Consider the following 21,025-nt stretch of genomic DNA (forward strand, 5'->3'; position numbering starts at 1 on the left):
TACCATACCATACTATACTATACTATACTTTCATTCTGTTCTGTTCCAGTCTAGTCTAGTTTAGTCTATTTTTTGTAATTCTGTTCTGTTCTATTTTATTCTTTGTTATTCTGTTCTGTTCTGGTCTATTCTTAATTCTATTATATTGTATTCTATTGTATTCTATTCTTTGTAATTCTGTAATTCTATTCTATTCTATTCTATTCTATTCTATGCTATGCTATGCTATGCTCTGCTATGCTATGCTATGCTATGCCATGCTATGCTATGCTATGCTATGCTATTCTTTCATTCTGTTTTGTTCCAGTCTAGTCTATTCTATTCTTTGTAATTCTGTTCTGTTCTATTCTATTCTTTGTAATTCTATTCTATTCTATTCTATTCCATTCCATTCCATTCTTTCATTCTGTTCTGCTCTGTCCTGTTCTAGTCTAGTCTAGTCTAGTCTAGTCTAGTCTAGTCTAGTCTAGTCTTTGTAATTCTATTCTGTTCTATTCTTTGTAATTCTATTCTATTCTATTCTTTGTAATTCTATTCTATTCTTTGTAATTCTATTCTATTCTTTGTAATTCCATTCTATTTTTTGTAATTCTATTCTATATTCTTTATTCTAGTCTAGTCTAATCTATTCTTATTCTATTCTTATTCTATTTACTCTATTTGCATTTCTATTCTCAATTCTATGCTATTCTACATTCTGTTAAATTCTGTTCTGTTCTACACTATTTTATTGTATCTTCTGTCTTTTATATTTTATATCCTATCCAATCATGCCCATGGTCCCCTCTTTCCCTTTTCCAGATGTTCCCAGCAGTTTTTCATCGCTATTTCCTCCTCTCGCCCCGCCCGCAACCTCTATGGCTGCTGCTGTTTTGGCTCTGGGCGTGTGCAAACCTGGGTAGCCCTCCCTTGCTTGATCCCAGCTGATCTGGGATCCTGGGTGAGGTCGGGCCAGCCCAGAGCCCATCCCGTCTGTCCCCCTGGTGATACCACCATCCCTCAGCTCTCCTGGGGGACCCTCTTTGTTTTTCAAACTGCCCTGGGCTGAGCAGGGACTGGCTGGGATCCAGCTGTGCATGCGGGTCCCACTCCCACAAAGGGATCCACGCATCCTCCTGGGTCATCAACCCAGGCACCGGAACCCCAGCTTGGTTGCCTTGGCAATAGGGATATTTCCCCTCTTTTCCTTGAAGGGATGTGTGAACCTCTGCCAAGAAGCTCCAGGCATCGGCTGCAAGGTGGGGGTCTGTTTTTTTGCAGGCTCCCTGCTTTGGGTCAGGCCTAATCTCTTTATTTGGCGACTTCTCCAGAAATTTTAAGTCAGAAATGCAGGTGCAGAGGCAAAATGCGGGCTTGGGTCAATAAATGCTGGGGATCCACATTTTGTCACTGTGTGTTTGTGTAGAACTGCAGTTTTGGTGCAACGTCCCTCAGCCTGGTCTGCTGGACTCCGAACCCCCTAACCGCTGACTGTGGATGATGGGAGTTGCAGACACAGCTAGTTGCAGGGGTAGGCAACCTCGGCTCTTTTATGACTCGTGGACTTCAACTCCCAGAATCCCTGAGCCAGCCTGGCAACTAATTCGTCTTTATGACGGTCGCAGCATCCTGGCATCACGTGATCTCCTGTTGCAACCTTCCAACAAGCAAAGTCAATGGGGAAACCAGATTCACTTAACAACTGGGTTACCCACTTAACAACTGCAGTGATTCACTTAGCAACCGAGGCAAGAAAGGTCGTAAAACGGGGCAAAATTCACTTAACAATTGTCTTGCGTAGCCACGGAAATGTGGGCTCAGCTGGGATCATAATACACCAGGAAAGGTTGCCTTGGAAATAGATGGGCGCCCCCTGGTGGCTCCTTGTTCATTTGCAACTTCATTAAAAATTACAGTGTTTGTTTACTTCAGTGGTAGGCCACCTTGGCTCTTTTATGACTTGTGGACTTCAACTCCCAGAATTCCTGAGCCAGCATGGGGGAACTATGGCCCCCTCATGACTCGTGGACTTCAACTCCCAGAATTCCTGAGCCACCCATGCTGAGGGGAAAGGGAGAGGTTTCCAAGCTGAGCCATGCTGGCTCAGGAATTCTGGGAGTTGAAGTCCACGAGTCATGAGGGGGCCATAGTTCCCCTATGCTGGCTCAGGAATTCTGGGAGTTGAAATCCACGAGTCATGAGGGGGGCATAGTTCCCCCATGCTGGCTCAGGAATTCTGGGAGTTGAAGTCCACGAGTCATGAAGGGGTCATAGTTCCCCCATGCTGGCTCAGGAATTCTGGGAGTTGAAGTCCACGAATTATGAAGGGGTCATAGTTCCCCCATGCGGGCTCAGGAAATCTGGGAGTTGTAGTCCACGAGTCATAAAAGAGCCAAAGTTGCCTATCCCGGTTTACTTGATCGATTTCACTGCCCCTCTGTGGGTCTTCGGCATAAATGACCAGCTGCCTTGCATGCCCCCCCCTTCCCAGGCTGGCACTACAGGATGCTGGAAAAAGTGGGCAGGATTCAAGGTGATCTCTAGACTCTGGAAAGAGTGCAGAGAAGAGCAACAAAGATGATTAAGGGATTGGAGGCTAAAACATATAAGGAACGGTTACTGGAATTGGGTATGTCTAGTTTAATGAAGAGAAGGACGAGGGGGGACAGGATAGCAGTCTTCCAGTATCTCAGGGGCTGCCCCAAAGAAGAGGGAGTCAAGCTATTCTCCAAAGCACCTGAAGGCAGGACAAGAAGCAACGGGTGGAAGGTAACCGAGGAGACAAGCAACTTGGAATTAAGGAGAAACTTCCCAACAGTGAGAACAATTAACCAGTGGAACTCCTTCCCTCCAGAAGTTGTGGGTGCTCCAACACTGGAAGTTTTTAAGAAGAGACTGGACAGCCCTTTGTCTGAAATGGTATAGGGTTTCCTGCCTGAGCAGGGGGTTGGACTAGATGACCTCCAAGGTCCCTTCCAGCTCTGTTATCCTGTTACTGTGTAATTCAGTTCTTTGGCATGGATGGTTGGGTCCCTGAACTGAATTTTACCTGGTTTTGCACACTAACCGGCAGTGCGCATTGGGATAATTCTGCCCCTAGGATGACAGCGAGAAGGTCAAGAGCCCCTCAGCCAACAAAGCCCCCCCATCACTCTTGGCAAGTGCCGTGTTTGCTGTGCCTGCCAAGGCCGGTTCTTTCATTGAAAAGGGCACCTGCATAATTGCCGGAAGCTGTTTCCAAAAGGCAGAACAAGGGCGGACAGATGGTGGGTGAGGAGATCTGCAGCCCTGCTTGCGGTTGGCCACAGACCAACAGGGGCTGGGAGTGGAGGTGGGGGAGACCAGGTACCCAGCAGAGAAAGAAGGCAGACCCTCTCCTTGCCCTGATGATGTTACCTAGTTGGGTCATGAAACGTCTGCAAGGAAACCACCAAATTCAGAGTGTGCCAAGGACCCTACAGTCCTTCTCCTCCTCTTCCTCTTCCTCTTCCTCCTCCTCCTGCTCTTCCTCCTCCTCCTCCTCCTCCTCCTCCTCCTCCTCCTCTCCCTTCTGATGATGTTTCCTAGTTGGGTCATGAAACAACTGCAAGGAAACCACCAAGCTCAGAGTGCACCAAGAACCTCACAGTCCTCCTCCTCCTGCTCCTGCTCCTCTTCTTCTCCTCCTCCTCCTCCTCCTCCTCCTCCTCCTCCTCCTCCTCCTCCTCCTCCTCCTCCTCCTCCTCCTCCTCCTCTCCCTTCTGATGATGTTCCCTAGTTGGGTCATGAAACAACTGCAAGGAAACCACCAAGCTCAGAGTGCACCAAGAACCTCACAGTCCTCGTCCTCCTCCTTCTCCTCCTCCTCTTCTTCTTCTCCTCCTCCTCCTCCTCCTCCTCCTCCTCCTCCTCCTCCTCCTCCTCCTCCTCTCCCTTCTGATGATGTTCCCTAGTTGGGTCATGAAACATCTGCAAGGAAACCACCAAGCTCAGAGTGCGCCAAGGACCCCACAGTCCTCCTCCTCCACGCTGGCCTCTCCATCCGGTTTTGGGGCAGAGTTTCACCGAAGGCTGGGCAAGCACCCTCAGTGGAGAGGCCACTGAGCTGCAGAGCGACAAATCGTGCATGCTCCAGTTTTAAGGCTAATTTTAGAAACGTTTTGCTGAAGGCAGGCGGTGCAGAACTGGAGGGCTGCGGCTCCATTGCAGAGGGTGGGTTTTCACGCAGGAGGACACAGGTTCAACGGGGGTCATTCCTTCTGCGTGCAAAACAGCTGAGATGGCAACCAGAGCAGGACAGAACAGAATCACAGAGCTGGAAGGGACCTTGGAGGTCTTCTAGTCCAGCCCCCTGCTCAAGCAGGAGAACCTATACCATTTCAGACAAATGGCTGTCCAGTCTCTTCTTAACAGCCTCCAGTGATGGAGCACCCACAACTTCTGGAGGCAGGTTGTTCCACTGGTTAATTGTCCTCCCTGTCAGGAAGTTTCTCCTTCGTTCTAGGTTGCTTCTCTCCTTCATTCCTTTCCATCCGTTGCTTCTTGTCCTGCCTTCAGGTGCCTTGGAGAATAGGTGGGCCTCCCCCTTCTCTGTGATAGCCCCTTAGATATTAGACCAAGGGTCAGTTGGAGAAGGATACCTCTGGATGTGACACCTCCCTCTGGCCTGTGACAAGGGGCTGTGTGTCTTCATTCTTGGGGGGAAGGGCTGTGAACATGACTCTTGGGTCAGAGAACAGGAGGTGCCTTCAGCTCCTTGGTCTTTCTGCTCCAATCTTTGGGGTTACCCATCGTTTGCCGCAGTGGGAGACAAGGGCTTAGTCCAGGGGTGGGGAACCTTGGCTCTTTTATGACTCGTGGACTTCAACTCCCAGAATTCCTGAGCCAGCCTGGCTCAGCTTGGAAACCTCACCCTTTCCCCTCAGCATGGCTGGCTTCAGGAATTCTGGGAGTTGAAGTCCACGAGTCATAAAAGAGCCCAGGTTGCCTACCCTTGCTTAGCCACTCCTCCAAAAGGCTGACTCAAAAGAGAAAAGACTTCCTGATTGTGTTCCTCTACCGTCTCAGTCCAATCTCTTTATCCTGCCATTGGCAATTCTCCGAGGGGATAGCAAGAGGGTTTTTTTCGGAGAAGATGGAGAACTGAAATAAAAGCTGCCTAGCTCAGCTTTTTCCTTCTTAACTTTTAATATTTTGCTGCCCCCCCCCTTTTTTTTTTTGAACAGCTGGTCCTTTTTTTCCTGAGCACCTGTGAAAAACATCCTTCTTCTCAGCGGTCTCCAACCTTGCGTACTTTAAGACTTGTGGACTTCAACTCCCAGAGTGAAGGAGGAATTTCCTGACACAGTGAGAACAATTAATCAGTGGAACAGAAGTTGCCTCCAGAAGTTGTGGGTGATCCATCACTGGAGGTTTTTAAGAAGAGACTGGACAGCCATTTGTCTGGAATGGTCTAGGGTCTCCTGCTTGCGCAGGGGGCTGGACTAGAAGACCTCCGAGGTCCCTTCCAACTGGATTATTCTGTTACTCCCTCCTTCTAAAAGAATAACAGAATTGGAAGGGACCTTGGAGGTCTTCTAGTCCAACCCCCATTGGGTCAGTCTAAGCTGCAGAGCTGGGGATAGTAAAGGAGGTTATGGAAAAATCATGGCAAGTCCCAAGGGACACCAGATCTTGGGCATGGTTCACCACTTCACCTGTCTTCCTTCTTCTCACCCCAGCCTTCCCACCAGCTCCGGTTTGATTGCGGTCTTGTTCTGCCATCTTGGGCTTCCTTCCAGAAGTCACTTCTTATGATTTTATGGCCCTTTTGGCCAGGGTTGTTAAGCGAATCAACTGTGGCCATTAAGTGAATCACTTGGTCATTTTTTTCCCAGTGGCAGGGGTTGGACTAAATGACCTCATGATATATTTGGGGAGCCGCTGAATGGTTGCTGGAATTGGGTACGTCCAGTTTAGCGAAGAGAAGGACGAGGGGGGATAGGATAGCCGTGTTCCAGTATCTCAGGGGCTGCCCCAAAGAAGAGGGAGTCAAGCTATTCTCCAAAGCCCCTGAAGGCAGGACAAGGAGCAACGGGTGGAAACTCATCAAGGAGAGAAGCAACCTGGAACCAAGGAGAAACTTCCTGACAGTGAGGACAATTAACCAGTGGAACTACCTGCCTCCAGAAGCAATGAATGCTCCGGCACTGGAAGTTTTTAAGAAGAGACTGGACAGCCACTTGTCTGAAATGGCATAGGGTCTCCTGCCTGAGCAGGGGGTTGGACTAGATGACCTCCAGGGTCCCTTCCATCTCTGTGATTCTGCATCTTCTGTATAACGGCTGAGAGTAACAGCCGTTTTTTTTTGAAAAACCACAAAAAAAAATATGCCCTGGTAGAATTGGATCAACTCGAGCACCGTGGCTGGCATGATTCATGGGGGCTCCTTCTGGAGGCCATGTGCCCAGTCTCATCTTTCCCAGTTTGGGCATCTGCCTGAAGGGCACACTTTTCCTTTGATATGATTGCCAGCTTTTATTATGACAAAAAACAGGAGCCCTGGGAAAGGGGGGGGGGTGTTTCCAAACTAAGGAAACTGCAATGTGTCACAATGTTCGGGGGGGGGGTTCATGGTTGTGGATTGTTTAAACTGGGAAGTGAAAGTTTTTCCCCCCTTTATGTCTCATCTCCATCAGAACAACAGAGTTGGAAGGGACCTTGGAGGTCTTCTAGTCCAACCCCCTGCTCAATCAGGAGACCCTATACCATTTCAGACAAATGGCTGTCCAATCTCTTCTTAAAAACCTCCAGGGTTGGAGCATTCACCGCTTCTGAAAGCAGATGGTTCCACTGGTTAATTGTTCTCACTGTCAGGAAGGTTCTCTCTTAATTCCAGATTGATTCTCTCTTTGGTCAGTTTCTATCTGTTGTTTCTTGTCTTGCCTTCTGGGGCTTTGGAGAATAGCTTGGCTCCCTCTTCTTTGGGGCAGCCCCTGAGAGATTGGAAGGCTACTGTCATGTCACCCCCTGGTCCTTTTCATTAAACTAGACACACCCAGTTCCTGCAACTGTTCTTCATAGGCTCCCTGGTCATCTTTGCTGCTCTTCCAGAGCCACAAAGCCTTCCAGAGTCTCAACATCTTTTTTGCATTGTGGTGACTCATGGCAGACTGAGGAGGATCATTGTCTCCCTGGGGTTGCCCCCAGAACCGTCACCCTTGGAGTTGAGCCTCAGGGCGAGAAAGCGGGGAAGGATGGAACTGTATGGACTTTGTGAAAGTCTTGCATAGAGAGAAATGAGGCAAGAAAGAATAGGATGGGATGGGATGGGATGGGATGGGATGGGATGGGACGGAATGGAACGGAACAGAACAGAACAGAATAGAAAATAGAAAATAATAGAAAATAGAATAGAACAGAACATAGAACAGAACAGAACAGAATGGAATGGAATAAAAAATATGGAATAGAATAGAATAGAATAGAATAGAATAGAATAGAATAGAATAGAATAGAATAGAATAGAATAGAATAGAATAGAATATGGAATAGAATAGAATAGAAAATATGGAATAGAATAGAATGGAATAGAATAGAATAGAATAGAATAGAATAGAATAGAATAGAATAGAAGCTGGAAGGGACCTTGGAGGTCTTCTAGTCCAGCCCCCTGCTCAAGCAAGAGAACCTATACCATCTCAGACAAATGGCTGTCCAGTTTCTTCTTAAATATCTCCAGTGATGGAGCGCCCATGACTTCTGGAGGCAAGGAGTTCCACTGGTTAATTGTTCTCACTGTCAGGAAGTTTCTCCTTAATTCCAGGTTGCTCCTCTCTTTGGTCAGTTTCCAACCCCTGTTTCTTGTCCCGCCCTCCCTCTAGAACTGGAGGAGGGGTGAGGAATGAAGAGGCAGGCGTGCTTAGAGTCCTCGTGGGGGAGATGCAGCAATGCAGACCTGACTGCCCCCCTCCAACCCCCCCCCCAAATCCACTCCCTGAAGCCCTCATCCGCCTGTTTCCAAGAGAGTGCAGTCAGTCCCGTGAGATTCCTGTAAGTAGGTTAGCAGCAATAAAGGAGGAATTCTGATCAGCTCAGGGTGTCGTTCCAGTTCCTTGGGCCTGACCTAACTGGAATTCAAATCCATCCCGGAAAAACTATTTAAGTGCTCAGACCTCCTGGTGCTTCTTATGGCAAGATGGGGCTGGGGGGGGAGGGAGGGGAAGGGAAGCCACTGGTTCCAGGGCAGCTAAATTTGGCTGCAGGAACAGGACCCACTAAAGCAGATCTGGGGGGGGGGGGACTGTAGGCAGAAGTAGGTTTCCCAGCTGGGGAGGGGGTGGCTGCTGCATGTCTGGACAGACAGATCTCTTTCTCATTCTGTCACTCTGCCTCTCTCCTCCTCCCCTCTCTCTTTAGCTTTTTTTCTCCCTTTCCCTCTTTCCCGCTGGCTTCTTGGCCCACAGCTGCACTTGGCTGAGCTGTCCTGAACCGGCAGCTCTTTTGCAGAGCCTCAGCTGGCCCAGCAGCCACTTTTCAGGGCCCTCCCTCAATCTGCTTTCATTTCCTCATTTTTTTTTTTGCTTCCAGGACCATTTTTTTTCCATCCTGCTTTTCTCTGTGTGTGACAGGAGGAGGGAGGGAGGGCTTCACAGCAGGACCCCTGCCCAGAAGGCCATTAAGACGATGGGTGAGAGGGAAACCTCTGGGCTGGCGGAGGGAGGTGCTGGTGGGAAGGCCGGAGAGGCTGGCACTCTTTCACAACAGCTTCCTAGGGTCCTCTGGGAGCTTGAGCCAGTGGGCTAAGGTGCTAGTCCTCATTATCCCACCAAATTAGGCTCATGGATGCAGGCAAGTGGGAAGGAAGGAAGGAAGGAAGGAAGGAAGGAAGGAAGGAAGGAAGGAAGGAAGGAAGGAAGGAAGGAAAAAGATGGATAGAAAGCAGGTGGGAGGGAGGGAGGGAAGGAAGGAAGGAATCAAGGAAGATGGATAGAAGGCAGGAGGAAGGGAGGAAAGAAGGAAGGAAGGAAAGGAAGGAAGGAAGGAAGGAAGGAAGGAAGGAAAAAGATGGATAGAAAGCAGGTGGGAGGGAAGGAGGGAGGGAGAGAAGGAAAGGAAGGAAGGAAGGAAGGAAGGAAGGAAGGAAGGAAGGAAGGAAGGAAGGAAGGAAAAAGATGGATAGAAAGCAGGTGGGAGAGAAGGAGGGAGGGAGAGAAGGAAAGGAAAGAAGGAAGGAAGGAAGGAAGGAAGGAAGGAAGGAAGGAAGGAAGGAAGGAAGGAAGGAAGGAAGGAAGGAAGATGAATAAAAGGCAGGAGGGAGGGAGGGAGGGAGGGAGGGAGGGAGGGAGGGAGGACGGAAGGATCTTGCATTCACCTGCAAGGCTGCTCCATGGAAACTGGGAAACTACTTAAATTGCCCTGCTTTGGGGTGGGGGAGGGGGTGTTTGCCTAAAGGCCCACAAATGGCGAAAAGCTGGTGTGTGTGTGTGTGTGTGTGTGTGTGTGTGTGTGTGTGTGATGGGAAGGCATCCCCGCCCACACACCAGAGCTGAGCTTCCCCAAGCCTCTTGGACCGCCCGAAGTGTTCTCCTCCTGCAAGCTGTGAGGGTGAGAAAGGACGCAGCCGCCGCTTCAGCGCTGATTAGAGAAGCCGCTTCTGAAAGGGGACATTTTGGGGTGTGGTGGTGGTGGGGGGGACGTTTGATGCAAGGGTTGGTTGCTTGGTTCAGTCCAAGCAGGGAATAAACAACACGATGACTGCTTTAGAAAGAAGGTTGCAGTTTATTGAGGAGGAGAGCCAGACAGAAAAATGGCTCTAGAAGAAAAAAGAGGGACAGCACATGTAGGGAGTGGGTTTTTATACCCCCTGGAGCCTTTTGTTTGGAGTTTTTTCCTGTTCCTGTTTGAGGCTTTGTATTTCCTGTGTCCCTTTGGCATCTGTGGGTAACCCTATTATGTCCTGTCTTAGAGTTTGGGTGGGGTATGTAGATTTTAAGGGTCTTTGTCCTCTTAATCTTCTAACTTCAACCTTCCTGAATGGTTTACATCTGCATTTCTACAGAGCTGGTTTCTGCTCAGGGGAGGGAGACTTGGGGCTATCAAGAAAAAACTGGGCATGCTTTTCTGTCCTTTTAATATTTCCTTCCCTGGGGGGCTGACTTCCCACAGTTGGTTTGGGACTGCGAAGCCACCCTTCTCCTCCTCCTCCTCCCTCCTCCTCCTCCCTCCTCCTCCTCCTCCTCCTCCTGGGTTACTCCAGATTCTCCTCTTGCCTTGCAATCCACCTTATTCCTCTCAAGAGCCCCCCTTCTCGCTATTGAAGGTTAACCTGGGAATCCTCACCCCACTTTTTCACCCAGATGACTTTTCTAAACCTCTTTCTCTCCTCCTTCTGCCTGGAGGAATTTGGGGAAATTCCCCACTGTGGCTGTTGGGGAGGCAACCCTGGCCTCAATTAGCCTAACAAAAGGACGGCTTGGGGGGGGGGAGACATGGTAGCAGTCTGCCAATATTTCAGGGGCTGTCACAAAGAGGAGGGGGGTCAACCTATTGCACAGAAGGCAGGAGAAGAAGCAACGGATGGAAACCCATCAAGGAAAGAAACAACCTAGAAATAAGGACAAATCTCCTGACAGTGAGGACAATTAATCAGTGAAACTCCTTGCCTCCGGAAGTTGTGGGTGATCCAACACTGGAGGTTTCCAAGAAGAGACTGGACAGCCACTTGTCTGGGATGGTATGGGGCAGGGGTAGGCAACCTTGGCTCTTTTATGACTGGTGGACTTCAACTCCCAGAATTCCTGAGCCAGCATGGGGGAACTACGGCTCCCTCATGACTGGTGGACGTCAACTCCCAGAATTCCTGAGCCAGCATGGGGGAACTATGCCCCCCTCATGACTTGTGGACTTCAACTCCCAGAATTCCTGAGCCAGCATGGCTCAGCTTGGAAACTCTCCCTTTCCCCTCAGCATGGCTGGCTCAGGAATTCTGGGAGTTGAAGTCCAGGAGTCACAAAAGAGCCAAGGTTGCCTACCCCTGGTGTAGGGTCTCCTGCTTGGGCAGGGGCTGGACTAAGAAGACCTGAGAAACAGGTTGGACTAGAGGACCTCCATGGTCCCTTCCAACTCTGTTATTCTGTTATTTTGACACGGTCTCCTCCCCCCTCCCCGGCCTGCAGATCCAGAGCAGCTGGAGGAAGAGGGAGGGAGCCCAGCTGCGGAGGACCAGCTTCCCGTTGGCAGAGGCAGCCCTGCCTGTTCTTGGCTTCCTGCTAGCAATCAATTCTCCAAAAGCCGAGGCCGGTCCTGCATCGGCAAGGCTGCCTCCGTGATTGAATGATCTACAAGCCTTTGCAAATATTGAATAAGGTTAAGCGGCAAATTAATATTTAAAGAGGCTGCGGCTTGTTTTTTCTCTAGGAAAGGCAACATTTTCCAGGCCGAGGCCAGAGCTGAGCGAAAGGAAGGGATGCAGAGGAGAAACGGGCCGGGCTGAAATCTTTCTCTGGGGGGTTGGAGAGCTTTGGCTCGGCTGAAAAGCTGGCGGGCAGCCCTGCCTGCACAGGGAAAGACCCATCTGGGTAGTTACACGCACTGTTTTACATGTTTACACCACTGGCCCTGCCGGCCTCTCTCCCTCTGCCATCTGAATGATCCCCCTGTCTGAAAGGGGGATCAAAAGGAGGGAGGGAGGGAAAGAGAGAGAGAGAGAGAGAGAGAGAGAGAGAGAGAGAGAGAGAGAGAGAGAGAGCCCAGAGGCAAAATCCATCTTAGTTGGTTCCTTGATCATTTTCTTACAGACGTTTCTTGACCCAACTAGGGAACCTCATCAGTACTAGAAGGGAAAGGGGGTTGTGGAGAGGAGGAGGAGGAGGAGGAGGAGGAGGGGGAGGAGGAGGATAACTGTGGGGTCCTTGGTGGTCTCTGAGTTTGCTTCTTTTCTTGCAGATGTTTCATGACCCAACTAGGGAAAGTCATCAATGCTAAAAGGGAGGGGGGTTGCAGAGAGGAGGAGGGGGACGGGGAGGAGGAGGAAGAGGAGGGGGGGGAATTGTGGGGTCCTTGGTGGTCTCTGAAATTGGTGGTTTTCTTGCAGACGTTTCCTGACCCAACTAGGGAACATCTTCAGTGCTAGAAGGGAGGGGGTTTGTGGAGAGGAGGAGGAGGAGGAGGAGGAGGAGGATTGTGAGCTCCTTGATGCTTTCTGGAAGGGAGGATTTTTGAGAGGCCAGAATTGTCTAGTCCTGGGGGGGGGGATCTCAGGAGCCAACAACCACGTGCAGAATTCAAGCTAACTACTTTATTGTGTTCTGCCTCTAATACAGGAATCTCCCAGTCTGCCCACTTATTCCTGGGAACCATCAAGAAGAGGTGGGGGGGGGTGAGCCCTTTTGCACTCATGCGGCGGCCTCAGGCTAGCTTATCCCAGAGTCTGGGGGCTCTGAGGGACAGCGGGGAGCCACAGGCTCCTCTCTGACCCTCGGAACGGAGGGGCTGCTCCATTGGAGGCCCCCCCTGGACTCGTGGCTCCTGTTCCCATGGCAGAGGCCCCAGTGCCAAGACAGGATAATTTCGTGTGCCAATTTCACCGGTTCCCGGGGCAAATCAGCCAAGGATAAACAAGCTTCCCTTCTCCAGTCCAGCCCTTGCCCTTGAACGTAGCTGCTACTGGCCCCGACGCAATTTTATTCTGTTTTCACTCTTTCACTCTCTGCGGCCTGAAGCCTCTCCATTGGCAGGAAGGCAGGCGGGTCAAGCGAGTAATAGCAGGGACAGGAATAAGAAGGAGATAAATGCTCGGGAAGTTAAAGTATATCTTCCGTGTGTAGTGTGTGTGTGTGTGTGTGTGTGTGTGTGTGTGTGTGTGTGTGTGCAGGAAAATCCCAATGGCCCAGGTATTTTCACTCAAAGGCTGGCAAGGGGGGGGGGGCGAAAAGTGGCCTAGACTTCTAGCTTTTCCTCGCCCGTTTTCTGCCCCGTGGATTCTGCCCATTTTGCGCCGTGGCATCAAAGGGCTCCTGCTTCTTTGCTGACCGAGCATGAGATGAATGAAACCGCTCTCGTATGCGGACTGCACAAGCTGTGCGGTTGTGCAGCGTGGGGGCAGCAGGACGCGCACACACGCACACACACACAAACGCAAATGGTTTGCTCCAAAAGCAAGGCTTCCTGCCTGAGCAGGGGGTTGGACTAGATGACCTCCAAGGTCCCTTCCAACTTTATTATTATTATTATTATTATTGTTGTTGTTATTATTATTATTATTATGGATCATTGCACAGTCAGCCGGATGTTCAGACTGGATTTGGCATTTTGTCTACCTATCGAGTCCTTACCCAGGACCTGGGATAGGCAGATGGGGATGTTTGATGGTATTACAGATCTCGTCGCAGGATGGAAGCAGTTCCTAATAAGGCCGCCTTTTGCAATTGACTAATCCTCTTCTTGTTGGACTTGATCTGTAGTAACAGATCATTGTTTCTTTGTTTTCCGTCACTGTGTGTCTGCGACGGGTAGACACCTTTTCTTCCAGTAGTTCTGCAGCTGCTGGCCCTGGTTGCTCAGCCAACAGTCCTGAGTCCTGTAACCCATTTTTCACCAGATATCCAGGAACTCCAATATCTAGTGCGGACCTTGTTAACCTGGGCGACATCCGAGCCAGTATGGCATTCTGCAATTTACGTCTTACCATATTTTTTATGGGAGAGACACTCTTTGTCTGACTCCTCTGATGAGACCTGCCCAGTATGGTTGAACCTCTGGCATAGCTCTCATCTTCCTCAGAGTACACAAGCCCCACAATTATTATTATTACTATTATTAAAATGAGGCTGGGGTCTTCGGCACCTTGCAAGAAAGATGGCAATTTGAACTCCATCCCCGGTTCTTGAGATGTAAGAGAAAGGGAAGGAGAAAAGAGACGGGTTTCCAAGACCCCCCATAATATCCACAGGCGGTCCCCGACTTACGACCATCCATTTAAGGACCGTTCAAAGTTACAAGGGCATTGAAAAAAGGGACTGAGGACCGTTTTTCACACTTGCGACCGTTGCAGCATCCTCAGGGTCACGTGATCAGAATTCGGACGCTGGGCAACTGGTTCATATTTATGACGGTTGCAGCGTCTCTGGGGGGCGTCACGTGATCTGCTTTTGCGACCTTTTGACAAGCAAAGTCAATGGGGGAAAGCCAGATTCACTTAACAACAGGGTTATTAAAGTAACAAGGGCAATGTTTCACTTAATGACGGTGGCAAGAAAGGTCGTAAAATGAGGCAAAACTCACTTGACAAATGTTTCACTTAGCAACGTAAATGTGGGGGCTCAATTGTAAGTTGTAAGTGGAGGACTAGCTGTATTGGATGCATCAGTAGAGTATAATAATAATATAACAACAACAACAGAGTTGGAAGGGACCTTGAAGGTCATCTAGTCCAACCCCCTACTCAGGCAGGAAACCGTATACCTTTTCAGACAAATGGCTGTACAGTCTCTTCTTGAAAACTCCCAGTGTTGGAGCATTCACCGCTTCTGGAGGCAGGTAGTTCCACTGGTTAATTGTTCTGACTGTCAGGAAATTCCTCCTTAGTTCCAGGTTGCTTCTCTCCTTGATTAGACTCCCTCCGTTGCTTCTTGTCCTGCCCTCTGGTGCTTTGGAGTCACCCTTGGTTTCCTGATCTGGCTGACATGAGTGGTGAGACTCATATTGTTGATCCCACCTCAGTAGAGTTTCTCCAAGGCCATCTCTAGATGACCACCTATGGTAACCTGGCTGGAGCAAGGACCATCTGGAGGATTCCACGGTCTCAACAGATCTGAGAGTCATCCCATTTGAGGGCTATCACCGTGAAATGGTTCCGACAGATGAAACTCTTCAAAAGAACTTGGAGGCATTATTTACCTTAAAGAATCTTTTATTCGAGTAGCATAATATCGGCACTGCATAATCAAAGCCAAAAACTGAATTCCCCTCCCCTGGGCACTTAGTATCAAAGCACAATTCCCTCCTCCAATTAACCATCATAGATCATGTTCCCCAATTAGCTTGAAGTGCAGGCTTCCTCTCCAGCTCTCCAGCCTGCCAATTCCTTATCAGCTCTGGTTATAGTAACCTTGATTCTCACACTAAGGTTAGTGTTATTATGTCTAGCTGGACTCTTGTTCACATTCCCCCCCTCCTTCCCAGCATCATCTAACTCAGGGGTTCTCAACCTTGGCAACTTTAAGACTTGTGGACTTCAACTGCCAGAATTCCTCAGCCAGCAAAGCTGGCTGAGGAATTCTGGGAATTGAAGTCCACAAGTCTTAAAGTTGCCAAGGTTGAGAACCCCTGATCTAACTCTAAAAGTGGAAAGGAAAAAGATGGCTCCATTTCCATCTGTTGTCAATGCAAAAACATCCGATGTTAGCAGCGTTGACACTTGGGACTACATAGTCCATATCTCCTCAGCCAAGATGGACAGTAGCCTTGGTGGCCAGGCACTCTGAGAAAGGCAGATCCTGGAGGACAGAAGGATCTTTGAGAAGTCCTTGGAGAAGACTTTGCTTTGGGGAGGAAAAACTGAAAGGAGATGGAAGCCACATGCTCTGAAATGGAAGACTGGAGACTTAATTAAATGCCTTAATCAAAGGCATTTTTGGAATTACTGGAGTCATTTGTAGAATAATGGCATGGTTTGTTTGATCTTTGCATCGAAACTACTGATTTATTTATTTTTTTGTCATTGATACCGTTGGGAGTGGTTGATGAGTATTTTCTATTATTGCTATTTTATTGGCTACAGCAATATTTCTGCTGGCTGGGAAATTCTGGGAGTTGAGGTCCACCAATTTCCAAGTAGCCAGGTTGAGAAAGACCTTTGTAGAGCATCTGAAAAACTCTTATGAATGTTGGTTTCCAACATTCCTTGTTCATTCTCTTTGTTTTTCCCTCCCCCCAAAAAACCAAGAAAATACAACAAAATTAAAATCCCGTGCTTAAAGATAGTTTAGTTTCCAAGGTTAGTTTAAAAAACAAACAAACAGAAGAGATAATAGACTACAGAGGACTGTCTATGAATTCATATACGACTTTCAGTTAATTGGAAAGCTCAGTTTTCTAAAATGAAATTCAAGGCTGCCACATTGCTTTGACAACCACACACACAGCCACACACACACACACACACACAGAGTGAGAGAGCGACAGAGTGAGAGAGAGAGAAAGAAAAAGAATAGAGAGAAAAGAGAGAGAAAGAGAGAGAAAAGAGAGAGACAGAAAGAAAGAGAGAAAGAAAAAAATAGAGAGGGAAAGAGAATAGAGAGAAAAGAGAGAAAGAGAAAGAAAGAGAAAAGAAAGACAGAAAAAAGGGAAAGAGAAAGTGATAGAGAAATAAAAGAGAGAGAGAGAAAAAGAAAGAAAGAGAGAAAGAGAGAGAGAGAAATAAAAGGAGAGAGAGTCTTCTCTTTGCAGGATTTTTCAGATCTGTTTCCTGTTATGTTAATTTTGTCAGGCAGAGAGATGTTTAAATACAAAAAAAAAAAAAAGCTAATAATGAACATGGCATTTTATTCTTTCGGCGTTTTCTAATCACAAATCTAATCTATTTCTTGTGGAACATCGTTTTATAAGCCGTAGAAAATACGGACAATAAACCAATTGGAGGATTCATTATGAAGGATTGTTGACTCTCTTTAGCAAACTGAATGCTTAATTGGAAGGATGGTAATGTGTATCAATTTGCCTTATAACATCGACAAAACCCAACTAGAGAAGGTGGTAATTTATACTGCGTAATTTTAGCAGAGTTTAGTGCCAGGAATAGAATATTTTTGGGGGGCAGTTCATGAAGACTGGCTGAATTACATTTTTAAAAAATTATGTGCTGAAAAGAACTCGAGTGATTCCTGTACAGGCAGTCTTTTACATACAACCGTGTTTGAGCCCAAATTTTCTGTTGTTAAATGAAACACTTGTTAAGTGAGTTTTGCCCCATTTTACGACCTTTCTCGCCACAGTTCTCAAGTCAATCCCTGCCGTTATTAAGTCAGCTACACTGTCATTAAATGAATCTGGCTCCCACCCATTGACTTTGCTAGCCAGAAGATCACAAAAACAACGGTTGGAAACTGACCCAAGAGAGAAGCAACCTGGGATTAAGGAGAAACTTCCTGACAATGAAAACAATTAACCAGTGGAACAGCTTGCCACTAGAAATCGTGGGTGCTCCATCCCTGGAGGTTTTTAAGAAGAGGCTGGACAGACACTTGTCTGAGACAGTATAGGTTCTCCTGCTTGAGCAGGAGGCTGGACTGGAAGACCTCCAAGGTCCCTTCCAGCTTCTATTCTATTCTATTCTATTCTATTCTATTCTATTCTATTCTATTCTATTCTATTCTATTCTATCCTACCCTATTCCATTCCATTCCATATTCTATTCTATTCTATTCTATTCTATTCTATTCTATTCTATTCTATTCTATTCTATTCTATTCTATTCTATTCTATCCTACCCTATTCCATTCCATTCCATATTCTATTCTATTCTATTCTATTCTATTCTATTCTATTCTATTCTATTCTATTCTATTCTATTCTAAATCTTATTCTATTCTATTCTGTAATTCTATTCTACTCTACTCTATTCTATTCTACTCTACTCTACTCTATTCTACTCTAAATCTTATTCTATTCTATTCTGTAATTCTATTCTACTCTACTCTATTCTACTCTACTCTATTCTACTCTAAATCTTATTCTATTCTATTCTGTAATTCTATTCTACTCTACTCTATTCTATTCTAAATCTTATTCTATTCTATTCTATTCTATTCTATTCTAAATCTTATTCTATTCTATTCTGTAGTTCTATTCTACTCTACTCTATTCTATTCTAAATCTTATTCTATTCTATTCTAAATCTTATTCTATTCTATTCTGTAATTCTATTCTACTCTACTCTATTCTATTCTAAATCTTATTCTATTCTATTCTATTCTATTCTAAATCTTATTCTATTCTATTCTGTAATTCTATTCTACTCTATTCTATTCTAAATCTTATTCTATTCTATTCTATTCTATTCTAAATCTTATTCTATTCTATTCTGTAATTCTATTCTACTCTACTCTATTCTATTCTACTCTACTCTACTCTACTCTATTCTACTCTAAATCTTATTCTATTCTATTCTGTAATTCTATTCTACTCTACTCTATTCTATTCTAAATCTTATTCTATTCTATTCTATTCTATTCTATTCTAAATCTTATTCTATTCTATTCTACTCTACTCTATTCTACTCTAAATCTTATTCTATTCTATTCTGTAATTCTATTCTACTCTATTCTATTCTAAATCTTATTCTATTCTATTCTATTCTATTCTATTCTATTCTATTCTATTCTATTCTATTCTATATCTTATTCTATTCTATTCTGTAATTCTATTCTACTCTACTCTACTCTACTCTACTGTATTAGGGGATCATGTGATCCTGGGGACACTGCAACCGTCATAAGTTACATGTCAGTTGCCAAGCATCGGAATTTCGGTCACGTGACCGTGGGGAAGCTGCAATGGTCGTAAGTGTGAGAAGCTGTAAGCGGTCGTAAGTCACTTTTTTCAGCGCCGTTGTAACTTTGAACGGTCACTAAACAAACTGTTGTAAATTGAGGACTTGCTGCTGTCTGTTCAGATCTTGAATCGTCTTTCCATTTTTTTAAAGAAACAACAACCTCAAAACAACATGTTGGGCTTAATGCAAATGTTTTAATAAAGATATTTCCTTGATTTTGAATGCAGGAACTGCTCGCCGTTTATCCTAATGGTTCCTAATGGTTTGAGCTGATTGAGCCCGAATCATCGTGGGAAAAATACGACTGAATTTACCTGAAGCCGAGCTGAATTTGCGGCTGATCCTTTGGCAAAAGGCATTAAAAAAGCAGGTTTCCATTCGTGATTAACGCCTCTGATTCTATAAAATCCTCTTTTTTCCCCACTTCTGGCATGAAACAATATGATGCTTAAAAGGAGGGAGGCCGAAGAACGGGAAAAGAGGAGGCAGAATAGCAGGCCAAAATTGTATCTCCGTTTTCCAAACTTTTAAACTCAGCTGCAAAGATCGATCCGAGGCAGACTAGCCAATAACCAATTTTTTTTTAATGTCTGAGAAAAATGACACTGCGTGGACCGACGGGGAATCGGGTGTTAAATTGAATTTGTACCTATTGATCGTGAATCGAATTCTAATGGATGGGAAACAGTTTGTCTTAGCGGGAAAGAATCAAATTCATATTTGAAATGTAGTACCCTCGAAACTCCAGCTTGCTCGGGCTTATATTGTGCTTTTTTCTAGTCCAAATTGGGGAGGGGGCTTCTGGGTTTCGAAATTGTGTATACCCCAATAGGGAAAGGGGAGGGGTTAAAAATGGTGATGGCTACAGCCAGCAAGTGAAGCTCTAACCCAGTGATGGCGAACCTTTTAGAGACCGAGTGCCCAAACTGCAACCCAAAACCCACTTATTTATCGCCGGGTGCCAGGGTGGGCGTGGCTGTGGTGGTCATGGCAGACTGGGTGGGTGTGGCCAAGGTGGGCATGGTCACCTCGATGTTGCTCGTGGGCAGGGACTCCTGTGGGGGGCCAGGCAGGGTTGGGGGGGATCCAGGGGGTCTCTGGTGGGTGGGACAGTGGGCAGGAGGCTCGTCCTGCGGGGTGAGGGGAGGCGAGGCAGGGCAGGGGTGCCATTGTCACAGGGCAAGGTGATGCATGCCTGACACCATTTGCCCCCGCACACAGAGGCCAGCGAGCGCATGGGGGCCAACGGTGTCCGTCAGCAGCCACAGCCTGCCGGCCCCTTGACCGGCACACTCTGGGTCTCTGCAGCCCACCACCAGCAGTTCAGAGAAACCACCTCTGAGCTTGACAGCCTGCCGACAGCTGAGGAGGCGATGCAGTGGGTCTTGCCCAGGAAAAGGAGAGCATGCGAGGCCAGGAGGGATGGGACGGAGGGGAGGGAAACAAGCCATGCTGGGATGCATCCGACTATGTGGAACCTCGGCGAGTTAGCAGGCGGCTGGTTGAAGAGGGACAGTTGCCATCTCCGGGGCATGGTGCACGTGCCCACAGAGAGGGCTCTGAGTGCCGCCTCTGGCACGCGTGCCATAGGTTCGCCACCACTGCTCTAACCTTTTATCCCTTGCAAAGCATGTAAACAAAAGCTGGGTTTCCATTGTCTCGTTGCAGCCAACTCACACCACGTATAAGATCGAGGAGTAGACAACGGATGTGGAGGTGGTGAAGTAAAAAAAAAATAAAAATAGAATTTTAGAAGCTGTTGGAGATGCAGGTGTTCTACTACGCCGTGAGGATGTAAAAAAAAAATGTGATTTTACGCCAAGGCGGCTGCAGTTATGTTCGGCACCAATTGCCTATTGTTTTCACATTCCTGTTTTTCTTAAAACAGCAAATGCTGCTAATTAATATCGTGTTTTGTTAAGCGTCGAATGAAACGTCCAGGGTAATTCCGCTTTTTTTTTTTTTTTTTTTTTTTGCATGTTTGCAGAAAATCCAATGCAGGCGGAAACTCTAGGTGGGGATATTAGAAGCCGACAATTTAATTAGGTAGTTGGATAAAAGGGGGGGGGGAGAAAATCTGTACAAAGGCTGTGACTAGAAGGTGACCATCAGACAGAAGAGAGAAACTGGGCTCTACTCCCTTGCCTGCCTTGGGGCAGCTGTTCTCAGCAGTGTCATAGAATTGCAGAGCTGGGAAGGGTCCCCCAAAGGTCATCTAGTAGTTCAACCCAGAGACAATGCATTTTGCTTCTCCCCTGTGTTCAAGGGTGGTACTTGCCTGTCTGCTCGGAGCACCCATCACCCCTTTTGAGGGAAAAGGGGTTTTGTTGGAGGAGGAGGAGGAGGAGGAGGAGGAGGAGGAGGAGGAGGAGGAGGAGGAGGAGGAGGAGGAGGAGGAGGAAGCTGCAGTTGGGAGTCTGCGGCAAAGGGACTTACAAGGATCAATTGTTTTCTGTGCGTCTGACTCTTGGGCATCTTTGCAAGAAGTAGTAGTTTGGCACGCCTTTATATCTTGTTAAGGGTTTCTCAACCTTG

General features: G+C 47.1%; 1 protein-coding gene across 2 annotated transcripts in view; it reads left to right on the forward strand.

Moving 5' to 3' along the window:
* VSTM2L (V-set and transmembrane domain containing 2 like) overlaps positions 1-21,025 on the forward strand; it is a 71,768-nt gene that overhangs the window by 14,969 nt on the left and 35,774 nt on the right. The gene's annotated exons all lie outside the window — the stretch shown is intronic.

Source organism: Crotalus tigris, unplaced genomic scaffold, assembly GCF_016545835.1.
Source record: "Crotalus tigris isolate CLP2741 ecotype Arizona unplaced genomic scaffold, ASM1654583v1 scf7180000020719.984301794:720406, whole genome shotgun sequence".
Lineage (NCBI taxonomy): Eukaryota > Metazoa > Chordata > Lepidosauria > Squamata > Viperidae > Crotalus > Crotalus tigris.